At 61.9% G+C, this 8975-nt stretch overlaps 1 long non-coding RNA gene across 1 annotated transcript; it reads left to right on the forward strand.

Moving 5' to 3' along the window:
• Nucleotides 1-2414: 2414 nt before the first annotated feature.
• Nucleotides 2415-7816, forward strand: LOC102249856. The gene is made up of 4 exons (XR_312992.2): nucleotides 2415-2553; nucleotides 4634-5574; nucleotides 6587-6759; nucleotides 7781-7816. It is a non-coding gene; the product is annotated as an uncharacterized LOC102249856 (long non-coding RNA).
• The last annotated feature ends 1159 nt before the right edge of the window (nucleotides 7817-8975 follow it).

The following is an 8975-nucleotide window of genomic DNA, read 5'->3' on the forward strand; positions in this document are numbered from 1 at the left end:
GATTCAGCGGGCAAGGCGCAGCTTGCTTTGTCGGCCACTGGCGTGGACACCCACCCACCCCAGCTGCCGCCGAGGCCCAAGTGCAGGGCCAGGGGCATCATTCTCCTGAGGGGTCCGGGCCAGCCCCCCACCCCTGCTTAAGGCGCAGCTTGCTTTGTCGGCCACTGGCGTGGACACCCACCCACCCCAGCTGCCGCCGAGGCCCAAGTGCAGGGCCAGGGGCATCATTCTCCTGAGGGGTCCGGGCCAGCCCCCCACCCCTGCTTGCTTGGACCGGGCTGCCTCTGCAGAGGTACCGCCCATCCCCGGGCCGGCCGCAGTCACCAGGAAGCACGCGCTGCTGGACTTCCACGGGAGGCCCAGTTACGTTGCTTCCCTTTAAAAATGCAAAGGGCGCCCTGACCGGTTTGGCTCAGTGGATAGAGCGCGGGCCTGCGGACTGAAGGGTCCCAGGTTCGATTCCTTGAGGTTTGATTCCGGTCAAGGGCATGTACCTTGGTTGGGGGCACATCCCCAGTAGGGGGTGTGCAGGAGGCAGCTGATCGATGTTTCTAACTCTCTATCCCTCTCCCTTCCTCTCTGTAAAAAATCAATAAGATAAATAAAAAATAAAAATGCAAAGGGCTGCTGCCAGGAGGCTCTCTGTGGTGACACAGCACTCCGGGGCGGAGGGAGAGGCATGGCTCGGAGTCAGACGGCCCCTCCACAGGCCCGTGGTGACTCAGCCACACTGCCCTTCGGATGTCACCGCCCCTCACCGCCACCCAGGGCTGGGCATGGCAGCTGTGACCACCGTGGTGCGCTGGACGGGGGAGGTGCCGCCGCCCTGGCCGCCTTCCTCTTCCTGGGACTCCGCTCAGTCACGGTCCCCAAGCAAGAAACCTAAACCTACGATGCCCCCTTCCCGTGTGTGGTCAAGAGCCTTACCTCCTTCATGTGGCCTCAGCCCCTGCCGTCCCGTCCCCAGCCCCTGCCACCACTCCCTTTAGACCTTAGTGCCTGGTCCTTCTATTCTCCCAACTGTTCATGGAGCTGGAGTGGTCCCCACAATAAGCCGACAGGCGTTGACAAACAGGACAACAGGGTCCCTGCTCACGCAGCGCCACGCAGAGACTGAGGCAGGATGATGCCATGGGCAGCGGCCAGGGGCAGGGGTGCACCACAAGGCAGGCAAGTCAGAGGAGACCTAAAGACTAGGAAGGAGCCCTAGTCAGTGTGGCCCAGTGGATAGAGTGTCGGCCTGCGGACTAAAGGGTCCCCAGTTCGATTCCAGTCAAGGACACATGCCTGGTTGCGGACTCCATCCCCGGTAGGGGGAGTGCAGGAGGCAGCTGATCCATGATTCTCTGTCATCATTGATGTTTCTATCTCTCTCTCGCTCTCCCTTCTTCTCTGAAATCAACGTATATATTATATAAAAAGACTAGGAAGGAGCAAAGCTGAAGGTGAGCCCCGCAGGCAGAAGTCCTCGGGCAGGAAGGAGCCGGGGTGCTGGGAAAGGCCAGCTCATCCCCTCACCCCCTCACCCCCAGCCTCCTGAACTGGCAAGGCAGCAAGGCCCCCCTCAGGGCAGCGGCTGGAGCACCCTCACCCAGGGTCTCCCAGTCAGCGAGCGCCCTGTGGCTGAGCTGCCCTGAACGTCCGTCCGTCCTCCCTCCTGTTCAGCGGCTCTGAGAGGCTCGCCAGCCCCTGTCGCGGACGCTGCAGCGGGGCCCTGCCAGTCTGCTTCCTGGAGGAGCCGGCTCGGCTGGAGGAATGGCAGCGCCCTGCCCCTTTGCAGACAGGAGCAGAGCTGAGGGCTGGTGCCTTCGCGGTGGGCAGGCCTCAGCAGGGCCGCTCGGGCGGAACCCATTTCCTCCGCATAAACCTGGAGGACCAGGGCCCAGGAGCAATGCGGCTGCAAGTCCTCCAAGCACGCCGGTGGCCCACAGCCCTGTGGGTGAGCCGGGGCCCTGTCCCTGCTGCCACAGGGCAGCTCCGAACCTGGGTCAGGGCCTGCCCTGCACCCCACCCCCTGCAGCTGGCCCGTGGGTTCCTCCAACCCGGGAGTGGCCGCGGGCTTCCTGGCTCCTGGGTGAGTGCCCCTCCGTCCCGGGAAGGCCTGGTGGGAGTGGTCCCCGCCCGGCCTGCTGTCTCCATCCTCGGGCTTCCCCACTGCTGAGGCCCTCATCTCTTCTGACCCGGGTTCCAGCCGAAGCTGGGAGAGCTCAGCGGGCAGCCCCAGACCTGGGGGCGGGGCTGGAGCAGACTCGGAGCAGCGCCGGTGGCCAATGGAGCCGCGACAGAGGACAAAGCCGAGGCTGGGGGCCCTGCTCCAGGCGGAGTGAAAACACCGCCCTCCTGCCTCCTGCTGCTCCCCGGGCCCTGGCATCCGGAGGAGCCCAGCACACAGGACAGGACTGGTTTCACCCCAGCGTGTCCACTCACACGGCCGGCAGGGAGGGCCCGCAGATGGAGGCCCAAGTGCCGGGGCTGCAGGGAAGGAAGCACAGCGTCCAACACGCACAGACCACACTTCCCTTTGTCTCAGTGGAGAAGGGAGTCCCGTTTACCGTGAGTGTCCATGCTGTGCCCAGGGGCAGCTCTGGGAGGCACGGGGGCTGGGACTCCCCTGCATCCTGAGGGGCCTGCAGGCCAGTGGGCAGCCCCCACCCCAGTAAAGCGCCTGAGAGGGAGGGAGGGAGGGGAGGGGGGAAGAGAGGAGAGAAGCCAGGGCTCCGGTGGCAGCAGGCGCGCCCCTCCCCGCCCGGCCCCGCCCCATCACAGGCACCGAAGGGCCTGCGCAGAAGCTGCTGAGCCTGAGCCCAGAGGCGGCCTGGCGGCCATGGAATCAGCACCAGGGTCAGGGCCAACCTGGGCTCCCTCCGCTTTGCTCCGCGCCATAGTCACGCCCCGTGGGTCTCTGGCTTCAGCTCTGGAAACGGTGTCTATCAGGTGTCCAAGGTGTTTTCTGTTTCATTTTTTATTGCTTTTTATTTATTTGTTTTTAAGTCTATTTGTATTGATTTCAGCGAGGAAGGGAGAGGGAGAGAGAAACATCATGATGAGAGAGAATCATGGATCGGCTGCCTCCTGCAGGCCCCACACTGGGGATCGAGCCCGCAACCCAGGCATGTGCCCTTGACCGGAATGCAACCGGGAACCCTACAGTGTGCAGGCCGACGCCCTATCCACTCAGCCAAACCAGCCAGGGCTTATTGCCTTTTTAGAGAGAAAGAAAGAGGAACATCTATGTCAGAGAGAAACATCTATTGGTTGCCTCCCACACGCACCCCAACCAGCAACCTAGGTAGGTGCCGAATCAAACCCACAACCTTCCGTGTACTGGACGACGGTCCAGACAACTGAGCCGCCAGCCGGGGCGCGCTTGCCTCCTGATTCCCGGTAGCCAGGGCCGGGGTGTTTTTCCTTTAAAGAGCTCCGGCCGCCGGAGTTCAGCCCACTGACCGCTCCCTCAGGCAGGGGAGACACAGCAGCCCTTTGTGTGAGGGAGTGGGGATTCCAGGGGGAAGCCCACCCACTCCCCGTCTCTCACATTTCCGGTTGCAGAGAGAGGTTGGGTCCTGCCCGGTGAAGGGTCCCAGCCTTACTGACCAGGCCCGCCGGGCCAGCCTGATCCCTGCGCACAGCTGGCGTGGGGTGCGCAGCCCCAGTCCCAGGCCTAAGGAGGCCGGGAAGCTTTCACATCTGTGCTTTGGGGGACCCTGAGCTGTCACATAGGAAGGACAGCTCCCTACTGGGGAGGCCCAGCCATCCGCCCCCTGGGCCGCCTTCCAGTGTCCCTGAGGGCACCGGGCTGGGAGGGACGCCATCCCAGAGCCATCAGTGGCCCCGGGATGCCCCCCGATGAAGACTGATGCCGGAGTTTGGGCAGGGAGGGCAAGGGAGTCCTTACTATGGAGAGATGGTCACGTCCTCTCAGGGACTCGTGGGATATCTTAGGAAACGTGCTGGACTCCCCAAGGGTTCTCTGGTTATCTACACGGCCAGCCAGGGGCTGGGAGGGGGTCCAAGTGAGGGAAACTTATTGAAATGATGTCACGGGCCCAGCCGGCGAGGCTCAGTGTTAGAGCACTGACCTATGGACCAGGAGGTCACGGTCTGATTCCTGGTCAGGGCACATGCCCAGGTTGCGGGCTCGGTCCCCAGTGGGGGGCATGTGGGAGGCGGCTGATCAGTGACTCTCTCCTCACTGATGTTTCTCTCTCTCTCTCCCTCTCCCTTCCTCCCTTGAGATCAATAAAAAAATATTTTTTTAAAAAGAGATGCAGTCACTGGTTGATACACACTGTGATGGCGACAGGCAATGGGTCTGGGGCCTGGGGTGCGGGACGTGTTGTGGGAAACTGACATTCTGCACTGGGGATGTCCCCTCAAGTTTTTATGAAAATATTCAAACATGCAGAAAAGTGTACGTGAACCCCCACGCACCCACCCTGAGGTTCCACGGTGACCACACGCCTGTTGCTTTATTACCTGTCTCAGGTGATCCACCCTCCACCCTCCGTCCACGAATCCATCTCTTTTTTTTTTTAGCGCATCTCAGAGCAAGTTGCACACTTCAGTACTCTTCACCCCAGGACACCTTAGCATGCGTATCATTAACAGAGTTGGGTATTTGTTTGTTTTTTAGGGAAAATTCACACACCGTGTAACGGACACATCGTCAGGCTATCGCCGATGAGCTCCGGAAAATGCTCCCACCTGCGTGACTGACACCCCTGGAGGAGCTGTGGCCACCCCCCCTCCACCCCTTTCACCTGGGACGGCTGCCATCCGGAAGGGCGTGGACTTGTTCAAGGACACAGACCTGGCCACCGCAGACCAGCAGATGGAGAGCTTTTTCCAGCTTTTATACAAAAATAGCCACGCAGGTGCAGGTCTGCTGAGTCGGCGCAGGCCGCCCCCAGCCACAGCTGCGCCCCCTCGGTGAACGGGGTGCCAGACCACACTCCCGGGGCTCCCTCCACCGAGCGAGGCCTCCTCTCATCATTGTGAGGCTTCTGGGCACAGACCCCACCTTCATTCCTGTGGTATCTCTTGCCCGTCCCCCTCCATAGACCCCACACCTCGCTCAGGTTCTTGAACAGAGTGCTTCTCAATCAGCGGGGACAGACAGACAGGTGGACGGATGGAAGGATGGACAGATGGACGGACAGACAGATGGACAGACGGACCAAGCACGGAGTAAACAGTCAACACCCAGGTGCTGGCTGTCATCAGTGCCGACGAGTCCTGGTGTCGCCTGCTCCCTGGGGCTGCCCCCTGGGTGGGGGTGGGAGAGTTACCTCACACCAGTGCTGGTTTGGCTCACCCAACCAGGCTCGTTAACCCGCCCTTGGCCCCACGACCCGCCCGCCCTCGGAGCTGGCTTCCCTCCTTCCTCCGGGCAGACACCTGCTACCTATGCCCTGCATCTGTGGACGGTGGCCACGCCAGCTTGTTCTCCAGCGGATTTCTTGTCCCTGTACGATGTGGATTCACAGTCATGTTTGGGAGAAGAGGGTCACGTCTCTCCTCCTGCCAGGCCTCTGTGCTGGTCCAGCCTGGACCACACCCCCCAGAAATGCCCAGGTGAGCTGTGGGTGGGAGGCAGGCTAATGGTGGACTCAGCCCAGCTGGCGTGGCTCAGTGGTTGAGCATCGACCTATGAACCAGGAGGTCAGGGTTCAATTCCCGGTTGGGGCACATGTTCGAGTTGCAGGCTCCATCCCCAGTAGGGGACGTGCAGGAGGCAGTTGATCAATGATTCTCTCTCATCATTAATGTTTCTCTCTCTCTCTCCTTCTCCCTTCCTCTCTGAAATCAATTATATATATATATAAAACTAAAGGTGGACTCAGAAGTTCCTCCCAGGGGCAGCAGGCTCCAGCCACAGGAGCAGCTTCTGCCCCGCCCACCACCTGTGCAGGGGGGAGGCCAGGCCTGAGGAGACCCTGGAGCAGGCAGAGCTGGCCGCCCGCCCACAGGAAGGCTCTCAGCCCTGCAGGTGTTCAGTGCCCTGAATGAGCTGCCAACTGTGCCAGGCTCTGCTCAGCTCTGGAGGGCAGCCTGGAGGAGGAGGCAGGAGGAGGAGGCAGGCCTGACCAGGGAAGCACACAGATGCATGTGCCATCGCAGAGGGCTAGAACGGGAAAAGCCCAGCCTCAGGATGCCCAGGTCAGCCCCTCACCTGGACTTGGCTGGGCGGGTCCAGCTGAGCCTCGTGCGCCCTCAGCCCCTACCCGTTGTCAGCACCTGGAAACCCGTCTGCATAGAAACTCAACTCGGTGACCATGAGCCACCCTGGTCCCTGGCGTTGACACAAAGCACCTCACACCCATATCCCTGCCCCGCCCATTTTACAGACGGAGAAACTGAGGCTATGAGAGGGGAACGGGCCGCTAGGCCTCGGCTCTGATGTGGCCATTGGACCCCACCCAGTGCCCACTTCACTGCAGTAAATGAGACGGAAGCTTTGCCCATGCTCTCGGCCCTGGGGAGTAGGTTCAGGCAGAGGCTTTTAGCAGGGCTTCTGGAAATTTCCATCGATTGATTCATTCCAGAAGCTGCTGACCCATCAGACACAAATCCTGTTCTTTTCCAGGACCGCTCATCGACCGACCCAATCCCCAAGTGCCCTCCGTTCCTCCTCCTTGCTCACAGCTCCGAGGTGACTCCTGGGCCAGCACCACGGGCTCACAGACGCTATTCTCAGACAGGCTGGAGGCGAGTCTGAGACCGAGGCCGGGCCTCTCCTGCCTCCGGGGGCTCCACCAGGTGAGTCCTGGGCCTGGAGATGTGTGACTCCAGTCTCGGTCCCCCCTTCCCGGGGCCTCCCTCCCAGGGTCTCTGGATCCACCCTGAATCCAGGCTGCTCTCATCCTGATTCCCTGAGTAATGGCATCTGCAAAGTCCGATTATTTTTGTTAATACATTTTTATTGATTTCAGAGAAGAAGGGAGAGGGAGAGTCACTCGGGAGTCAGCCGATCAATGATTTTCTCTCTCTCCCTTTCCCTTTCTCTCTGAAATCAATAAAAATGTATTTAAAAAAGGTCTAAGAGAGAGTTTACATTGCCTCGCAGGGACATAGCCCCGCAAATCCCCTCCTGGACTGGCTGCCCCGTCCTGGGTCCCCACCCGCACCCGCCCAGCCCATGCTCACACATTGGGGGGACCCCCCAGCCCACGCTCACACCTTCAGGGGAACCCGCCGCAAATCCCCTCCTGGACTGGCTGCCCTGTCCTGGGTCCCCACCCGCACCCGCCCAGCCCACGCTCACACATTGGGGGGACCCCCCCAGCCCACGCTCACACCTTCAGGGGAACCCGCCCAGCCCACACTCACACCTTCAGGGGGACCTGCCCGCCCACGCTCACACCTTCGGGGCTCTCGCCCTGGACCACAGAAGCAGACCCCCTATGGCACCTGCAGGCCAGCGGGTCTAGCAGGAGCTCGTGCCGGGATGGAGCTATCCCACACCCTGAGGTCACTGGGCGGCCACTCGCCACGTGCTGGGCAGACGGACAACTTCTCCCTGTTGCGACCTGGTCAAGGGTCCCGGAGCCACAACTGCGCTCACTCACACGCTTATTCCTGCGAGGCCCCGGGGCCAGGCAGCTGAGGCGCCCGGGCAGGGAGAGGCTGGGGTACAGACAGACTCGGCTCTGCCCACAGTCGGAGGCCACGTCCTCTGGGCTGGGCAGCTCTGGCCCCCGGTGGCCCCTGAGCCCTGCGTCTCCACCACCAGCTGGTCAGAGCCCATCTTTTTAAAAATATGTTTTTTGTATGATTTCAGAGCGGAAGGGAGAGGGAGAGAAACGTCAGTGAAGAGAGAGAACCATTGATCGGCTCCTCCCTCACGGCCCACACTGGGCATTGAGCCACAACCCAGCACATGCCCTTGGCCAGAATGGAACCCAGGACCCTTCAGTCCGCAGGCCGACAGTCTATCCACTGAGCCACACTGGCCAGGGCAGATCCTATCTCATTTGCACCCAGAGGAGCAGGACCTATGTGGACGGGGGCCCCGCTCTCACGGGAAGCAAGGCCCCGGCCACAGCGAGGCGTCCTGCCGGGCCCCGCCAGCACCCAGGACGGGCAGGGCGGCTGCTCTCAGGACGGGATTTCCTGGCAGATGGACTGGCCTTTCACAGCCAGCGCCAGCAGTTTGCCCATCTGCCCAGTGTGGCTGGTGGGCGCTCGGCGCAGGGGAGAGGCAGCGATAAAGGAACAGACCAGCACCTGAGGCCTCCCCGCCTGGGCTCTGCCCTTGTTAGTCCTGCCACCTGCCGCCCGCGCCAACCTGAGTGCTTTGATGGGAACCTGGTCTTTGGGGGTGTGTGCTGGGGGGGGTTGGAGGGGGACCCAGGGGAGCTTATAACCCCAAACACCTGGATGGAAACCACCCTGGACAGACGACCTTGCCCTCCAGCGGCCCCTCCTCCCTCAGCTCTGAGGGGGCTTTTCCACCCGGGACAGAGTGGAGACCCTGAGGACGTACAAGTGCAGGCCCGTCGCCAGCGCTCACAGGCGCGGCCGGGAGCAGCCGGAGCATTTCGGAACGTGGATCCGTCATGTCCCGTGGCACGAAAGGGAAGAAATGACTTTCCTGGAAGACAGGGGGGTGAGCAGAACTTCTGAGCCAGGACACTGCCCAGCAAGGCTGCCCCACTAGGCGGGCAGGGGCACGAGACGGCAGGGTGGCCCAGGAGGCGGCGTCTGTCTCATCCTCTGCCGAGAGCAGGGCGGGCGCGGTGGTGCTGTGAGCATCGCTCAGGGAGTGAAGCAGCAGCGCGAGGCTCACCTCCGGGTCTGAGGCCTGGGAGGCTCCGAGGGATGAGGTACCGCCATGACGGGACCGGCCCACGTGCTGCGGCATGGAGGGCCCGAGGGCACCGAGCTCGGGGAGAGGCAGCACGAAAGGCAGACACGGTGGCTCCACTGCCCCGAGGTCCCTGGACAGTCAGACTCAGACACAGAGACAGAAACAG

Source organism: Myotis brandtii, unplaced genomic scaffold (genome assembly GCF_000412655.1).
Source record: "Myotis brandtii unplaced genomic scaffold, ASM41265v1 scaffold1020, whole genome shotgun sequence".
Lineage (NCBI taxonomy): Eukaryota > Metazoa > Chordata > Mammalia > Chiroptera > Vespertilionidae > Myotis > Myotis brandtii.